This window comes from Phyllobates terribilis, unplaced genomic scaffold (assembly GCF_046119375.1).
Source record: "Phyllobates terribilis strain yellow unplaced genomic scaffold, ASM4611937v1 Scaffold_208__1_contigs__length_3488620, whole genome shotgun sequence".
Classification (NCBI taxonomy): domain Eukaryota; kingdom Metazoa; phylum Chordata; class Amphibia; order Anura; family Dendrobatidae; genus Phyllobates; species Phyllobates terribilis.
The window spans coordinates 2,913,570-2,932,690 of record NW_027362968.1 but is presented as its reverse complement, the minus strand read 5'-3'; positions in this window follow the sequence as shown (position 1 = coordinate 2,932,690).

Below are 19,121 nucleotides of genomic sequence, written 5' to 3'. Positions count from 1 at the left end.
AGTTTGGGTTCCGGTACCCGTTTTCCGCCAACCCTTCACCCTTCTGGTTTACTTCTGGGATCTCAGGGTTCCCTCTTGTCCTGCGTCTCCCGGCCTTTCTTCCTCCTTCTCTCCACTACAGGCCTGGCCCTGGAGCTGGGCCCAGCCGGAGCCACAGCTCCCTGTCAGCCCTCTTGGCTGAGCTCCTCTCTGAACTGACTCTCCCTGTCTCTAGATGGTGCCCACCATATATACTCCCTCTATGTGTGAGCCCAGGTGACTAGCACCCAATGGGCTCCTACCTCTATGCCCAGAGCCCCTCCCCTATCTGCCCCTACACTACTGGGATGTTCCTCCCCCCCTCCCACTCCAGCCAGGGACAGACGCTGTTGTACCTGCACATTCACCTAGTGGGAGTACCATTGATCTGTCCCCCGGAAATGGGATGAGTGTAGTGCATGCAGCTAGCTGAGCTCAGTCCCACACTCCATCCTTACCCGGGAGTGGAATACCACACCTCTGGTTTGAGGTGCAATACCCCTGTAGCAGCCGAGTCCTCGGGGTGCTACATTCCCCCCTGGTAAACCACAGCACGTCCTCGGGCTGAAAAAGAGTAAAACAAACAAACATACAACAATTTTAAAATGCTCTTACATATAAAATATAACTATAACTCATCCCTTTATGGGAGGTACTCTACTTTTCAATAAACACCATAAAATATCTGGCTAACGCCACCGGAACTCTTTTGTAAACATTTAACACTTCAGTTTCACATTATTAAACATTCTTGATCAACACGTCCTTGATCTCTGGCCACTGTGCAACTTGTGACCAGGTAAGGTGCCACAGTCACTTGTAGAAAAACAGTTCTCCTATAAAACCGGTAGGGGGCGCCTTAGGAAGCGCAACTATTTACAGGGTATGGCCGCTCTCAGTCCTCGGCCAGTGGGGATTTAGGAGTGGCTGCTCACAGTCCTCAGCCTGTGGGGGGTAAGGAATGGCTGCTCACAGTCCTCAGCCTGTGGGAATAAGGAATGGCTGCTCACAGTCCTCAGCCTGTTTAGAGATGGGGGCACACGGGGAACAGTTCACTAGTCCCAACGGGGACCATATTTTAATTAGCAGCAGTCCTTGTACCCTAACGGGTAATTATGTACAGTTCCACTTTACCGTACTTCAGTAACGGCGTCCTCCTGCTCCTTCTCGCGGGTAGCCTTCAGACCCGTCCGGGTCCTCTTGTTCCTCCTCATACCGCAGCTCTTTCTCCGTCAGCCGGTGCACATGAAGGGCGTATGGTCCTTTTGCACACTGATGCCGGGTGAAGGTGACCTCGTCACCCAAGTAAAGGTCACGTCCGCGGTGTCCCTCCGGCAGGTGAGACTCGACATCCCTGCGGGTGACAAAGACGTCGCCGGGGGTTCGGTGATCCCGGATAAAGCCCCAACCGTGCTCCAGTTGGAACTTGATTACGGTCCCGGTGGCGCGGGGACCGTGGGCTGCACGGGGGTTTCGCCGGGTCCGGCTTTTCTGCTCCGCACTTTGGACTTGCAGCCGCTCCTCGCGGACCCGCCTCTCTCGCCGTTCCCTGTCGAAGACCTCCAGTTGTTGCCGGCAGCACTCCGCACGCTGGGCTGCGGCCGCCCGGGTCTCTTGGGTGAACCCGATGAGGTTTTCTCCAGTGGGGTCCCATGCGAACTGCGCCTCCTCCAACGGGAGTGGGGTGATCTTGGCGGGCGCCGGAGCCGGGATCAGGGGCTCACACAGGGGCCATACCTTCCGGAATCGGGGATTGATGTATTCCGGTGGCCACTCGAAGGGCTGCCCATCCGGGCAAATATGCTGGGCGAACAGGTCTTCACCCAAGGGCAGCACGGTGGAGGTTGAGGGCGCGGTGGTGACAGCGGCGCCCGGATTCACCAGGCCTTGTGACCAGGCCGGTGGCACCCTGAAGGTGAAGGGCACTGCGGAGACGGCAGCGCCCGGGGGTACTCGACCTTGCGACCAGGCCAGTGGCTTGGTGGAGGTAGAGGGCGCTGTTGGAACTGCGGCGCCCGGGGGTACTCGACCTTGCGACCAGGCCGGTGGCGTTTCCTGCTTGGCCGCGCTCAGGGTTGAGGCGCGTGACGTCTCAGGGGGCGTGGCCGCGGCTCCTGCTGCTTGAGGCCTAGTCTGGAACGGTGGCGGTGCAGCAACGGGCACGATCGGTGGGATTTCGGGCTCTGCGACGGGGAGCTGGGGCAGGCTTACGGCTACTAGGCTTGGGGTGGTGACGTCCCCTTTACCTGCTTCCATTTCTTCAGCTCCTTCCACGGCGTCGTCTCCGGCCTTCGTCCCTTCTGCACCATCTTCGGGGGCAGGCGTGCTCCTCGTTGCGGGTGGCGTCCTTTGCTGGCGGGTTCCAGCCTGCAGGGCCATCTCTCTGCTCCACTTGGCCAGTACTTCCCTCTGCACTCGGGCCATCTTCCGAGCCAAGCCCTCCAGCGCGGTCTGTGCATGCTCCCGATCTTTGGGGAGCTGTGCCAGGATCTCCACCAGGCCTTCTGGAGTGGCGGCCTGCAACAGGCTCCTGACCACAGGGTCGGTGCTGCCTGACTCTCCCTCCATCTCCGGGTGCGATCTCTCCAGACTCCTCCAGGCTGCACCCATCCTCTCTCTTTTGTTCTTGATCCGCCCACACTGAGGGTGGTCCCGGGGCAACTTGGTGATTGTCAGTTCCAGGGGCAGTCCCCCCACGCTGATGGACATCTCTATCATTGCAGTCTCTGCTGGTGGGGGCGGTCTTTGCTTTTGGCGCTCTTCTGGGACCAGGCCCACGATGGGAGGTAGTCTCTTGCCACCCTCTGGCACGCCCACAATGGCGTCCGCTCTGCCAGGGCGGGAAATCGTCTCAGATGGCGGGAATCGTCCCCCAATGGCGGGAAACTCTGTGGATGGCGGGAAAAGACTGCAGATGGCGGGCAAACGGCGGGAAACGATCCGAAACGGCGTCCGACGACGGGGACCCTCCGGAACTGGCGGGAGACTTCTTCTTACGGTACATGTAAACTTTTCTTCAGGCACGCAGTACCCGGTAGTTGCGGGCACGTAATCCTGCCGACTACGCCAAAGCTGACACGCCCCTGGGCCTTCTGTGTCGTGCGGCATCGCGCGCACGGGGGCTTACCCGGAGCCGGATCAGATGGGAGTAGTAGTCTCGTGGCGGTGACCCGGTCCGTGCCCAGGGAGTCAAGCTGAGCGGCAGTGTCTTGAATAGTAGGTGTTGTACGACTACGCCACCCGTTGAATGCAGCTATCGAGCTGCTGCTGCAGGACAGTCCGCTGAGGCCGGTGATATGGTTGTGCAGCGTAGATGGTATAACCCCCAACGGGAGGGGTATGGCCTCAGGGCAGCAGGTGTAGATGATGGTGGTGGTGATGGTGCAGCAAGGAGACTCAGAAACGTATGATGCAGTTTCAGGGTTTTTACTCACAGATGTTGCTTCAGTCACTTCGGCCGGGAGTGACCACCCAAGCCGTGCCGTGTCCACCAGGTGCGGGACTCGGCTAACCCCCAGGCAGTTCCGGAGCGTGGTCCTGAGCTCCCCTCTCTCTCTCTCTCTGCTGGCCGTCCCCACCAGGGATCCACCTTTGTCCGGCTCCCTCGGGCCTTTTGGTGGCAAAACCTTTTCTGGCTTTCCTGACCCTACTCGTGGTATGCCTTCCTGGTGGATATGGTGAGGGTCGTGGCAAAACTTGACCACGACCTCCGGTTCCTGGCTGAGGATCATTAGCCTCCACCAGTTTGGGTTCTGGTACCCGTTTTCCGCCAACCCTTCACCCTTCTGGTTTACTTCTGGGATCTCAGGGTTCCCTCTTGTCCTGCGTCTCTGGGCCTTTCTTCCTCCTTCTCTCCACTACAGGCCTGGCCCTGGAGCTGGGCCCAGCCGGAGCCACAGCTCCCTGTCAGCCCTCTTGGCTGAGCTCCTCTCTGAACTGACTCTCCCTGTCTCTAGATGGTGCCCACCATATATACTCCCTCTATGTGTGAGCCCAGGTGACTAGCACCCAATGGGCTCCTACCTCTATGCCCAGAGCCCCTCCCCTATCTGCCCCTACACTACTGGGATGTTCCTCCCCCCCTCCCACTCCAGCCAGGGACAGACGCTGTCGTACCTGCACATTCACCTAGTGGGAGTACCATTGATCTGTCCCCCGGAAATGGGATGAGTGTAGTGCATGCAGCTAGCTGAGCTCAGTCCCACACTCCATCCTTACCCGGGAGTGGAATACCACACCTCTGGTTTGAGGTGCAATACCCCTGTAGCAGCCGAGTCCTCGGGGTGCTACAGAGTCAACAGAACCCTTTTGTCAAGGAGCTTCCTTGGCAGAGTCCTGACCTCCCACATTCCCAGACCCCACCGACGAATTACCTTCAGAACCACAGTAGCGTAAGCCGGTAGATGTCAATGTGGTGTGCGTAGATCTTTCACTTGCCCTCCTGTCTCCCATTCCTGGAAGAAAGGCTGAAACCATCCCTTACAGCAGAATACCCACGGGGGAGCCCTCTCTTTCCAGAGGTTTGCAATATTGATCTTAATGAAGGTATTCACAAGGAATACCACAGGGTTGACCATACCCAACCCTCCTAGTCTCCTCGTACGGTAAGTCACCTCCCTCTTGACCAGGTTCAGTCTATTCCCCCATAACAGTTGGAAGAACAAACTGTAAACCCGAGTCCAGAGAGGCTCCGGCAAGATGCACACACTGCCCAGATAGGTCAGCAAAGGGAGCAGGTAAGTTTTGATCAGGTTTACCCTTTCCCTTAGGGTCAAAGACCAACCCTTCCATTGGTTCACCTTCTGAGTGGCGATCTCTAGCCTGCTGTCCAAATTTTGTTTGGGGAAATCCCCCTGGCCAAATTCGATGCCAAGAACTTTTGCAGAGACTTTGGGTCCTGGAAGGGTGTCCGGGAGATCAAAACCAGAATCTCCTCCTCCCAGCCAGAGACTCTCACACTTATCCCGGTTGATCTTGGACCCGGATGCCTCCGAGTAGCTATTTACTTCTGATATCAGCCACTCTGCCTCCCCATCAGAGGAAACAAAAACGGTGACATCATCGGCATACGCCACCACTATCAGAGTGGCTTCCGGTGCTGCCCGGTCCATCACGATCCCAGCCAATGGTCCACGCTCCACCCTCCTAAGAAGTGGGTCAATCGCAAACACGTACAGCAGCGGGCTCAAGGGACAACCCTGGCGAACACCACACCCAACCTCAAAAGAGCTGCCAATCCAACCGTTCACAAGCGGGAAACTCTCTGCCCCAGCGTACAAGGTCTTAAGCCAATCAACAAACCCCCCCGGCAGGCCATACCTCAGAAGGACAGACCAGAGGTACTCATGATTAACCCGATCAAACGCTTTTGCCTGGTCCAATGACAGCATGTACCCCTTCCAGTGACCAGCCCTACCCTGCTCCACCGCCTCTCGGACACAGAGTACAGCACTAATTGTACTGCGGACCGGAACAGAGCAATGCTGGGCTCCCGAAAAGAGCCGGGGCGCAAATTTCACCAACCGATTAAACAGCACCTTTGCCAAAACCTTCCTGTCTGCATTGAGAAGCGCTATGGGACGCCAATTCTCAATGCAAGATGAGTCCTTACCCTTTGCCAAGATAATCAGGGCAGACCTCCTCATTGATTTTGGCAGAGTGCCCGATGAAAGACATTCATTGAATACCTCAGTCAACAGGGGAACCAAGGCGTCCTTAAAGGTCTTATAGAATTCAGATGTTAAGCCATCTGGACCGGGAGATTTCTTTAGGGCAAGCCCTTCAATCGCCAACTTAACTTCCTCTTCCCTGATCATCTCTGTCAAAACGCCAAGAGAGGGGTCTACCCCTGGTTCGGGGACGGCTTCAGCCAGAAAAGCCGACATCTCATCCCAATCCAGATCCCTCTTCCCCAAGAGGTGCGAGTAGAAGGATCTGACGACCTCCAGGATCCCTGATCTGGATCTTTTCAGGGACCCCGCAGTGTCAACCAGTCCTGTAACAACTTTACTATTCACTGACATCTTGCAGTTTCTGTAAGGGTCTGGCGAGCGGTACTTCCCATAATCCCTCTCAAAAACCAAAGATGCGTGTCTATCATACTGACACCTCATTAGCAAAGATTTCACTCTGGAGATCTCCTCACGGCTACCTCCAGTTGAGACAAGATGCTCGAGTTTCCTCCTCAGGCCCTGATACAGGTGGTACCTGTCCAGGCTCCAGAGGCTCGAGAGCTGGCGGAAGAATCTCGCCACCCTTTTCTTGAACATCTCCCACCACTCTGACTTACTACTACAAAGATCCAGTAAGGGTACCTGGCTCTGAAGAAAATCCTCAAAGGACTGTCTTATCTCCGCTTCTACCAAGAGAGACGAATTGAGCCTCCAAAAGCCTCTTCCTATCCGGGGAGTCTCTGTAACATTCAGAGAAAACAAAATCAAACAGAGATCGGAGAACTCCACCTCAACAGCAGATACTGCTGAAGAGACGGCTTCCTCCTTTAAATAAAACCTGTCTATCCTGGACCTACAGTTACCTCTATGATAGGTGAACCCCTCGTGGACTGCGGTGAGCCGGATGTGGACATCTACCAGGCGAGCTTCACTAGCTACACTATTAAGGGCGACGCCATCATAAGTCAGCTTGTCTCTGGAACCTCCTCTATCTCGGGGCCTCGTGACAGTGTTAAAGTCCCCTCCAAAGACGACCTGCCGACTCGTAAAAAGGTAGGGCTTGATCCTCATAAAGAGACACTTCCGGTCCCACTTAGATTGGGGACCATAGATGTTAATGAGCCAGAGCTCTTGTCCCTTCATGAGGACATCTAATATCAGGCACCTCCCCATTTCTAACTCAATAACCCGTCGGCATTCTACCGGTGCGGTAAAAAGGACCGCCACTCCGCTATACGGCTCGGCCGCAAGAGACCAATAGGAGGGCCCAAGTCTCCACTCCCTCTGCCATATTTGGCAGCCTGGTCTCTTGCAAAAAGAAAACGTCAGCTTCAACCCGGCTGAGAAAATCAAAGGCCGCCAATCTAGCCATATTTGACTTAATGCTGGCGACATTAATGGACACCAGCGTCAACGGAGTGGGTACCGCCATCATTGGTGATTGAGTTAGATGGCTTTCTTCTTCCCACTCCCCTTATCCTCTGCCTCAGAGGAGGAATCCTTCCCCCTCTTTAATGATACAGAGGTGTCCATTCCCACATTTTTCCTTCTTTTTTCGTCCTCGTCTCCGGACTCTGGGCCAGTCCCTCCCCCCAAGGACCTTGCATCCCCAGGAGAAGGAGACTCGGCGCCCACTGTAAGCTCCGCCGAAGCCAGAACCTCACCCTCAGCCTCCTCTTCTGAGGAAGAGATGTTATCAAGGGCTTGGAAGCGGTTAGAAAGACCAACTAGAGGGGAGTCAGTTTTACCTTCCTTAGGTACCTTGGTCAGAGCGGGAGAAGATATTTTATCTCCCTTCTTTCTCTTCTTTTTGGTGCCGAGCTTACGCTTGTTCTCTAGCCACCGCTTATTATCCTCATTCATACTTTCATAATGGGAGGATTCTGAGGCAGAGGGGGTTTCCTCCCTGTGGATCCTCCTGACCTCCTCATCAAACTCATCATCCCTCGGGGCCTCAGCAGCAACACTGGCATCCAGGACAGGGGCCGCCCCCGTAGCCCGGGGCTCGCCCCACTCCCTCTCCTGTCTGCACTTGTCTAGACCCCTCAGCTGGGCAGGCATCTTTTTATTGTTTTTCTTCCCTGGCCCCTCAGCTCCCCCACCCCTGCTAGTCCTCTCCCCAGCAAAATCGGCCTCACGGCTTTCTCCCACCGGGGTCTCGACTGCATTAGCGAAGGAGCGAGGACAACGGCTGAGGTGACCTAACTCACCACACAGGTGGCACCTAATCTCCACACAAGAGGCAGCAAGATGACCGACACCCCCACACAATGCACATTTCTGCACAGTGCAGTTTGCACTGAAGTGTGTAGGGTCGCCGTACCTGTGACAGAGCTTTGGTTACCCCAGGTAGAAGACCAGGATACGATCCCTACCCAGGAAGGCAGATGATGGAATGTGGGCAACCGTACCACCTGAACACTTAAGTTTTACCATAAACGTCCAGGCCCCTGACCAGACACCAAACTCGTCGCGGTTTTTATTTGGCATCTCCACCACCTCTCCACACTGACCAAGCCATAATCATCAACATTAACAGAAATAAACACTTGAAATAGATCACTCTGTGTGTAATGACTCTACATAATATATGAGTTTCACTTTTTGTATTGAAGAACTGAAATAAACTAACTTTTTGATGATATTCTAATTTAGTGAGATGCACTTGTATATTACCTCTCTTATCTGAGATTCGTGTACAGGTAACCTATATCAGTTGGGATAGCGTTTTACAGGCATCTAGTCAGGGATTATTGCATTGTACTCCGTGCTTAAAAAAAACTATTCCCTATTGAGAACGCTGTTAGCTGCTTTTAAAATAGGGACAGGTGCTAGATGGTATTATCAGCTGGAAATGAGTGTTCATTCTGGATGTGTTTGATCATATCTCACACACCACATGGACAGATAAGGTAGCAAAATGTTAAAATGACATTTGCGGGTGAATGCATTTTTCACCGTTGAAAAAAATGCAAAAGTGCAAAAACGCATCAAAAACGATAAGTGTGAACTTAGCCCAAGGTCTGGAGGTGCATTTTTGCTTTTGGTTATTTATTTGGCTTTATATACAGTGGCAAATCCAACCAAAACAAAGCAACGAAAAAGGTGCCAACGGTTTTAAAGATATGCATCAAAATTTATTAGTACATAGATGATCAGACAAAAGCAGGAATCAGTGTGGAAAACACATGAGGAATAGAAACCCGCAACAACCCTCTCCACAATGGCGGACACATGCAGGACCAAACAGTACAATTTAAGTCGGATATAGACTATCTAAGTATTTGAGGAGTAACACCATACATAGATGATATGTCAATACATATTTTCAAGTACAGCACCTATACTGGACTAGAATACCCATGCTGTCCTATACTGCTGAGTGTACGTTCCCTATCATATGCCAGATATAACCATAAGTGACCTGCTAAGTCACTATATATACATACCAGAGATATCAAGCTTCAGCAGAAGACAGTCAGGGAATAGTCAAAGATTTAGAGGTCCGTCTAAGGTCGGCACATGCGGAGCAGAGAAGCCCCGACGCGCGTTTCGGTGGTTCCCTTCGTCAGGGGGCATGTTTGCTGCCTCGCTGTCACTTGCTTATATTGGCGCCAGGCACATTTAAAGACCGGAAGTGATATCAGCGTCACTGCGGAGACCAGGACGCCAGCCGACATCCGCATCATGTGACAGCGGAGGGGCGGGGCTTAAGCCCTAACGCCACACACCGCTGAAACACACAGTGTCATTGCGGAGGTAGAACGCCGGCCGGCATCCGCGTCATGTGACAGCAGAGGGGCGGGGCATAAGCCCTGACGCCACACACCGCTAGAACACAAAGACCGCGGGACCGGAAGTGACGTGTGCGTCACCATGGGGATCCGGACGCCGGCCAGCATCCGCGTCATGTGACAGAAGCGGGGGCTACAGAATAGCCACAACACCTCATGTCACTGGGACACGGAAAGCCGGCCGGCGCACAGACCCACATAGTCAGCACATTTGCCTGACTGTCTCCTTCACTAGACCAGGTATCATCGCATCCCTCTCATTGAAATAACGAGAGTCAGTTCTATAAGGCCATGATGCCACATATCAAAGATTGTCTAAAAGATAAAATAAAGAAAGAGGGGAAAGAAAACATGAACTGGGGGGGGGGACCCAGAAATGTAGAAATTTTTCCAAATTTATTAAAAAAGAAAAACTTAAATATCACATGGTCATAAGTATTCAGACCCTTTGCTCAGTATTGAGTAGAAGCCCCCTTTAGAGCTAGTACAGCCATGAATCTTCTTGGGAATGATGCAACAAGTTTTTCACACCTGGATTTGGGGATCCTCTGTCATTCTTCCTTTCAGATCCTCTCCAGTTCCGTCAAGTTGGATGGTGAACGTTGGTGGACAGCCATTTTCAGGTCTCTCCAGAGATGCTCAATTGGGTTTAGGTCAGGGCTCTGGCTGGGCCAGTCAAGAATGGTCACAGAGTTGTTCTGAAGCCACTCCTTTGTTATTTTAGCTGTGTGATTAGGGTCATTGTCTTGTTGAAAGGTGAACCTTCGGCCAAGTCTGAGGTCCAGAGCACTCTGGAAGAGGTTTTCATCCAGGATATCTCTGTACTTGGCCGCATTCATGTTTCCTTCAATTGCAACCAGTCATCCTATCCTTGCAGCTGAAAAACACCCCCATAGCATGATGCTGCCACCACCATGTTTCACTGTTGGGATTGTATTGGGCAGGTGATGAGCAGTGCCTGGTTTTCTCCACCCATACCGCTTAGAATTATCACCAAAGTTATCAAAAAGTTCTATCTTCATCTCATCAGACCAGAGAATCTTATTTCTCATAGTCTGGTAGTCCTTCATGTGTTTTTGAGCAACTTCTATGCGGGTTTTCATATGTCTTGCACCGAGGAGAGGCTTCCATCGGGCTACTCTGTCATAAAGGCCAAACTGGTGGAGGGCTGCAGTGATAGTTGACTTTGTAAAACTTTCTCCCATCTCCCTACTGCATCTCTGGAGCTCAGACACAGTGATCTTGGGTTTGTTCTTTACCTCTCTCACCAAGGCTCTTCTCCCACGATTGCTCAGTTTGGCTGGACGGCCAAGTCTATGAAGACTTCTGGTGGTCCCAAACTTCTTCCATTTAAGGATTAGGGAGGCCACTGTGCTCTTAGGAACCTTGAGTAATGCAGAAATTATTTTGTAACCTTGGCCAGATCTGTGCCTTGCCACAATTCTGTCTCTGAGCTCCTTGGACAGTTCCTTTGAGCTCATGATTCTCATTTGGTCTGACATGCACTGTGAGCTGTGAGGTCTTATATAGACAGGTGTGTGCCTTTCCAAATCAAGTCCTATCAGTTTAATTAAACACAGCTGGACACAATGAAGAAGTAGAACCATCTCAAGGAGGATCACAAGGTAATGGACAGCGTGAGACTTAAATATGAGTGTCTGAGCAAAGGGTCTGAATTCTTATGACCTTGTGATATTTCAGTTTTTTTCTTTTTTAATAAATTTGCAAAAATTTCTATAGTTCTGTTTTTTTCAGTCAAGATAGGGTGCAGAGTGTACTTTAATGAGAAAAAAGAATGAACTTTTTAGAATTTACCAAATGACTGCAATGAAACAAAGAGTGAAACATTTAAAGGGGTCTGAATACTTTCCGTACCCACTGTATATATTTGTTCAGGATGTGGGGAGGACGCGGTCCCGGGCCCATCAGACTATAGTTACCCCACTGTATGTACATGACGCGCCCCCTGGGACATATTCCTTTTTGAGGGGAATACCCGGCACCGGATCAGATGGGGGGTTGTAGTCTCCGAGCGGCTGTGACCCGGCCCGTGCCCAGGGCGTCAAACTCAGTGTTATGTGGCAGTCCTACAGATGTTATTAAGAGTTCTTTTGTGTCGACTACGCCACCCGTTGTATTGCGGTCACTATGGCCGCCGCTGCAGCAGGGTCCGCTGAGGCTGATGGTGTAGGTGCAGCTTTTGATGGTATAACCCCCAACGGGTGGGGTATAGCCTCAGGGGGTCAGGTGCAGAGGATGGGGGTTGTGGTGGTGCAGCATAGATGTTAAAGGAAGACAGAGTCGGGTTATGCAGTTAAGGGTATTTACTCACTGCTGATGTTCCGGTCACTCCAGCTTCAAGTGACCTCCCGAGCCGTGCTGCATCCACCAGGTCCTGGATCCAGCCAACCCCCAAGCGAGTCCGGAGCGTGACCCTGAGCTCTCCTTCTGTCCTTTCTCTGGCCGTCCCCACTAGTGATCCACCCAGGTCCAGCTCCCTCGGGCCTTCTGTTGGGAGACCCTTGGCCTTGGGTTCCCTGACCCTCCACGTGGTATGCCTTCGGGGTGGATGTGGTGGGTGGCCGTGGCAGACGCTGCCCACGGCCTCCGGTCTCTGGCTGGGGTGTGTTTTTGCCCCCACCAGCTTGGGTTCCGGTACCCTGATGCCGACTCTTCACCCGTGGATTGGATTTGGGGTCTCAGAGTCCTCTCTTCTGTTTCCCCCTCTGGGTCTCTCTTGCTTTCTCCTCTCTCTCTCTCTGGGGCTGCTCTGCTCCTCTGCTTCTTACTTCTCTGCAAAGACTGACTGACCTGTTCTCTGCATCTGACCCTGATTCTAGTTGGTGCCCACCTTATATATCCCTCTATGTGTGAGCTCAGGTGACCAGCACCCAATGAGCTCCTATCTTTACCCAGGCTGCTCCCCCTATCTGCCCCTACACTACTTGGGATGTTCCACCCCCCTCCCACTCCAGCCAGGAACAGGCTCGGTCGTACCTGCACATTTCTAAGTGGGAGTACCGTCGGCCTGCTCCTCTGAAATGGGATGTGTGTAGTGCATGCAGCCTAACGAGCTCAGTCCCACTCTCCATCCTTGCCCGGGAGTGGAATATCACACCTCTGGGTTGAGGTGCAATACCCCTGTAGCAGCCGAATCCTCAGGGTGCTACATTCCCCCCTGGTAAATCACAGCACGTCCTCGGGCTGCAAAGACAAAACACCAATAAACATACATTTTTTTTTTTCATAAACATAACATATAAAACATATAAATTAGCAGCATCAATAAAACTTTTTATATAAACTTTCTCGTCGTCTCTGACTCCTCCTCCGGTCACTGGGCAACTGTTGACCGGGCAAAGTGCGACTGTTCCTTTTCTTAAGGTGGTTTTACAGTAAAACCAGTAGGGGGCGCTTTAGAAAGCGCAACTATATACAGGGGAAGTTGGCCGCTCTCAGTCCTCGGCCAGGTAAAGGGAAGGGAATGGCTGCTCACAGTCCTCAGCCTGGTATGGAAAGGGAAGGGAATGGCTGCTCACAGTCCTCAGCCTGGTATGGATACGGGATAACGGGTAAACAGTTCACTCATGCTGGTCCCAACGGGGACTATATATGTAGCAACAGTTTCTTTGGTACCCGGTCGGGTAACTATTTACATCTACTGCTCTGCCGCACTCAACGGCGTCTTCCTCCTGCTCTTTGCTTGTAGCTGGTTGTAGCTTCAGACCCGTCCGGGTCCTCTTGCTCCTCCTCCTCCTGACACCTCAACTCCTCCTCCGTCAGGCGATGTACGTGGAGGGCGTAAGGTCCTTTGGCACACTTGTGCCGGGTGAAGGTGACCTCGTCCCCGATATAAAGGTCACGACCTCTGTGCCCCTCCGGCAGATGGGACTCCACATCTCTGCGCGTGACAAAGACGTCGCCGGGGGTGTTGTGGTCTCTGATGAAGCCCCACCCATGCTGCATGTTGAACTTGATGACAGTCCCGGTGGTGCGGGGACTGTGCACTGCACGGGGGTCCCTCCTGGTCCGGCTCTTTTGCTCGGCGCTCCTTATTTGGGCCTGTTGTTCCCGGACCCGCCTCTCTCTCCGCTCTCTCTCGAACTCCTCGAGCTGCTGACGACAGCACTCGGCACGTTCTGCTGCAGCTGCCCGGGTCTCTTGAGTGAACCCCATGAGATCTTCTCCGGTGGGGTCCCACTCAAACTGGGCTTCCTCTAGCGGGGGCGAGATCCTTGCCACGGGCTTCGGAGCCGGGATCAGGGGTGCACACATGGCCCCAACCCTCCTCTGCCGCTCCAGTTCATAATATTCCTGGGGCCAGATGAAAGGCTGCCCGTCCGGCCACGTGTGCTGGGCAAACAAGTCCTCTCCCAGACGCGGCACCCTTGGTTTTACGGGCGCGGGCGCGGTGGTGGTAGCGCCCGGGTTGCCCAGGCCTTGCGGCCAGGCCTGGGGCACCTGGAAGGTGAAGGGCACCGTTAGGACGGCGGCGCCCTGGGCTACCTGGCCTTGCGACCAGGCCGGAGGCTCCGCGGAGGTAGGGGGCGCTGTTGGTGATGCGACGCCCGGGAATTCTAGGCCCTGCGACCAGGCTGGTGTTGCTTCCTGTTTTGCCACGCTCGGGGTCGTTGCGCATGGCGTCACAGGGGTCGCGGCGGTGGCTTCCGGTTGGGGCCTAGTCCATGGCGGTGACGTGGCGGTTTCGGGCACGGCAGGGGGACTTTCGGGCTCTGCGACGGGGAGCTGGGGCAGGTAAGCGGTTTCCCGGTTTGGGGTATAGACGTCCCCTTTACCTGCCTCCATGCGTTCGGCTCCCTTTTCGGCGCCGTCTCCGGCCTTCGGTCCTCCAGCGCCATCCTCAGAGGCGGTCTGTCTCCTCTTCGTGGTTGGCGTGCTCCGGGTCTTAGTTTGCTGGGCCATCTCTCGGCTCCACTCCGCCAATGTCTCTCGCTGTACCCGGGCCATCCTCCGTGCGAGGCCCTCCAGGGCAGTCTGTGCACACTCCCGGTCTCGGGGGAGCTGTGCGAGGACCTCCACTAAGCCTAGTGGGGTCGTGGTTTCTAGCAGGCTCCTGACCAACGGGTCGGTGCTGCTCTGCTCTTCTTCCAGCAGGCTCCTGGCCAGCGGGCCGGTGCTGCTCTGCTCTCCTTCCTCGGTCTCTAGCAGACTCCTGGCCAGCGGGCCGGTGCTGTTCTGCTTTCTCTCCATCTCCGGGTGAGCTCGCTCTCCACTCTGCTCCAGGCTTCTTGCCTCCGGGTGCGCTCGCTCCAGACTGCTCGTTAGACTTCTTGTCTCCGGGTGCGCTCGCTCCAGACTGCTCCAGGCGGCACCCATCGTTGTTCTTTTCTTTCGTCTCCTCCCACTTCGAGGGCGGTCCCGGGGCAACTCGGTGACTGTCAGCTCCAGGGGTAGTTCTTTCACGCTGACAGACACCTCCAGCATCACAGTCCCTGTTGGTGGGGGCGGTTTCCACTTTTGGCGCCATTTTCTGTCCTGGCCCACGATGGGAGGCGGCCTCCTGCCCTCCTTTGGCACGCCCATAATGGCGTCCGCTGCTCTTCCAAGGCAGGAAAAAGCTGGAAATGGCGGGAATCGCTTCCCAGTGGCGGGAAACTCGGCAGATGGCGGGAACGAGCTGGAAATGGCGGACAATCGGCGGGAAACGACTGGTGATGGAGTCCGATGGCGTGGACCCTCCGGAACCGGCGGGAGACTTCTTTCTGAGGTAAACTTGCACTTTTCTTCAGGCACGCAGTACCCGGGTGTTGCGGGCACGTAATCCTGCCGACTACGCCAAAGTTGACGCGCCCCCTGGGACATATTCCTTTTTGAGGGGAATACCCGGCACCGGATCAGATGGGGGGTTGTAGTCTCCGAGCGGCTGTGACCCGGCCCGTGCCCAGGGCGTCAAACTCAGTGTTATGTGGCAGTCCTACAGATGTTATTAAGAGTTCTTTTGTGTCGACTACGCCACCCGTTGTATTGCGGTCACTATGGCCGCCGCTGCAGCAGGGTCCGCTGAGGCTGATGGTGTAGGTGCAGCTTTTGATGGTATAACCCCCAACGGGTGGGGTATAGCCTCAGGGGGTCAGGTGCAGAGGATGGGGGTTGTGGTGGTGCAGCATAGATGTTAAAGGAAGACAGAGTCGGGTTATGCAGTTAAGGGTATTTACTCACTGCTGATGTTCCGGTCACTCCAGCTTCAAGTGACCTCCCGAGCCGTGCTGCATCCACCAGGTCCCGGATCCAGCCAACCCCCAAGCGAGTCCGGAGCGTGACCCTGAGCTCTCCTTCTGTCCTTTCTCTGGCCGTCCCCACTAGTGATCCACCCAGGTCCAGCTCCCTCGGGCCTTCTGTTGGGAGACCCTTGGCCTTGGGTTCCCTGACCCTCCACGTGGTATGCCTTCGGGGTGGATGTGGTGGGTGGCCGTGGCAGACGCTGCCCACGGCCTCCGGTCTCTGGCTGGGGTGTGTTTTTGCCCCCACCAGCTTGGGTTCCGGTACCCTGATGCCGACTCTTCACCCGTGGATTGGATTTGGGGTCTCAGAGTCCTCTCTTCTGTTTCCCCCTCTGGGTCTCTCTTGCTTTCTCCTCTCTCTCTCTCTGGGGCTGCTCTGCTCCTCTGCTTCTTACTTCTCTGCAAAGACTGACTGACCTGTTCTCTGCATCTGACCCTGATTCTAGTTGGTGCCCACCTTATATATCCCTCTATGTGTGAGCTCAGGTGACCAGCACCCAATGAGCTCCTATCTTTACCCAGGCTGCTCCCCCTATCTGCCCCTACACTACTTGGGATGTTCCACCCCCCTCCCACTCAAACCAGGAACAGGCTCGGTCGTACCTGCACATTTCTAAGTGGGAGTACCGTCGGCCTGCTCCCCGGAAATGGGATGTGTGTAGTGCATGCAGCCTAACGAGCTCAGTCCCACACTCCATCCTTGCCCGGGAGTGGAATATCACACCTCTGGGTTGAGGTGCAATACCCCTGTAGCAGCCGAATCCTCAGGGTGCTACATACATATATATACAATATTCATTTTTTAGAGTTAGGCATATAACAATTTTTAACAACTGCATACCAATTCCGTCTTGTTTCAATGGCACTCTCATACATATACAGCGATGGGTGACATTGATGCCTGTTCCCCAGGTAGCACATTTTAATCCCCCAACTGGGGTTATAAAATCCTTGGGGATTAATTTCATAGTGTTTTTATGAATTTTTTTTATATAGTACTGTCCACACTGAGTATTTAATTCTCCCCTCTTTTCCTTCCTTTTTTTACTGTCCCATTTTACCATTCTTATTTGAATAAAAATTAATGAAAAACTAAAAATAAATACAATTGTTCACGTCCCCCACTCAGCAACAGCGCTTCCGGCTGGAACATCACTCCGGACGGGCACAGGAGAGGGGCAGATTCGGGATGTTGCTCCGGCAACATTTCCACCTTGCCAGAGGACCCTACCATAGTCACTACCATGGAGTGGGAGCTGGAGGACTGCTAACAAAATTGTATTCATCTGAATGCTTGAACCAACGGTGCTGTACATACCTAGCACAAATGAACTCCGCTGTCTCCCTGCGGTGGATCAGGGGATACCTTGTGTAATATTAAAGATTTTCCTGCACAAATTGCTGAATATTCACAATTATTTTCTATTAGTCATTATTATAGGTGGAGATTGTCTTACTGACCCCACAGCCCTGGTGAGAAGGGTGGTCTCTAGAATACAGAAGGTCTTATTATGTCACAGTGGGCATGTGACCCTGGGCTCCCCAGGACGCCCAGCACCGAATCCAATTGGTTCCTGTGCATAAAACTTAGGTCGAGCCACATTTAGGTAAAAGGGTCCGAGTCTATGGATAAAATCTATGGATCAGAACATGCTTTTCCTAGATTGACCGTCATTTCTAGGTGTAACAGAATCACTGGTCCTCTCCTCCACTTTTGGCCGAGGTCTGGAGGATTACTGGGAGACATGGAACAGATGTTCTCCTGTTTGTAGCCCACCCATCAGACATGTATGTCGTAAACAACTGACACCCCATAAATGTCAGGAGGACTCTATTAAATACAAAGGGACATTAATCAATTTAAAAGTTTTATTTTTAAATTAAGAATTGCATGGAAGGACGAGGAGATGTTCTTGGAGGAACCTCCTTCTTCAGCAGATGTTCTTTGCTGGTCAGGAGGCCACATGTAGATGGTGCCAGTCCTTCCATACAGGTACAGCACTGATGGTGGATGTGCTGTACTTTCCTCAGGGTGCTAGACGTGGCGGTTTTCTGCCCTCGCGATGTTTATGGAGCCACGGTGACAGACAGCAAATAAGCAGCTTTCTCGGATGGAGTGAGCAGCCCTGGATAGTCCACGCCGGCAGGATGAGATCACCCGGCGGAAGAGAGAACCTATGAGAAGAGACGTAACACTGATGTCAGTAACAGGACTCCATATCAGAGGACACGGCTGTGCGGTCACTGTGGCCGGACGGCAGAGGAATCATCCATACACAGGTACGGGGGGATTGTCCGCCATCATACATGTGACAATCCCACCACTGACAGATCTGCTCCACGGCCGACACCACACAACATGGGGCTTATTGTCACACTCACCTCTTCTCCTTTCCCCTTCTTCTTTCTCTGGTTTTTGTTGTTTTTTCGGTTTTCTTTTCCCCTGAACTGGAAATTCGAATAAAAAACAAGAAAAAGATGTTGATTATAAACTCCTAAGAGATGAGCTTTGTATGGTTCTATAGGATGGTGTTATTCTCATGGCTTGTAGCCCTGGTAATCGATTATTGCCCCATAATGGGGGAAATATGTCACACATACATAACATCAGCAGAGGGGTGAGAATTAGATTACCCAGAGAACTGATTAATATGAAACCTGCCATGTGGGGTCTCGACAAGGAGCTATGTCCCTTCTTACCATGACATTACTTGTAATGTGCCTCAGTGTTGCCTTATATTCAGTTACATAAACCTCAGTGTAACATTGAGGCCATAAAGGGGTCAGTATGGGCCATATGGGGCCGTGGGCGCAGGATACGGGTCAGTTTGGCAGAAGACTGAACGGCCCCTTAGAAATTTTAACGCATAAAAGAATGGAGATTTTTACAGAATGAACTGCTCATCGCTTTATAGGGATAAAAAAGTAGTAATTTTCTGATCCTTTATGTGCACGTTCACATTACATGTTTTGACCACAAACTGTGATAGGATGTCATATAGACCTGTACACACCTGACAATGGGGAGGACTCGCTGTAATTAGCAGTGAAACACTGCTTGTCTCCATCAGGTTTAGAAGGGGAAGATTCTTGCTGCCTGTTTGGTAGAAGAAAAACATAAATTACAAGCGAAAACAATACAAAATGGACGAACACCCGTCTGCAAGGCCGGTTAGGACATTTGGATAACATGGAGGAGGCACCCTGCTCAGGACCCACTTCTATCACTAAGAATGGAGAATCGCTAGTAATATTGGCCTGTAATGAGCTGGAAATGATTGACTGGTTGCAATGATCGGCTGTTATCGCCGGCGTTATCACAAGCCAGAACCACAGTGATCATCAATCATGGGGTGGTGGCGCTGGATATAGTGCTGAGTTACACTTATCTTACA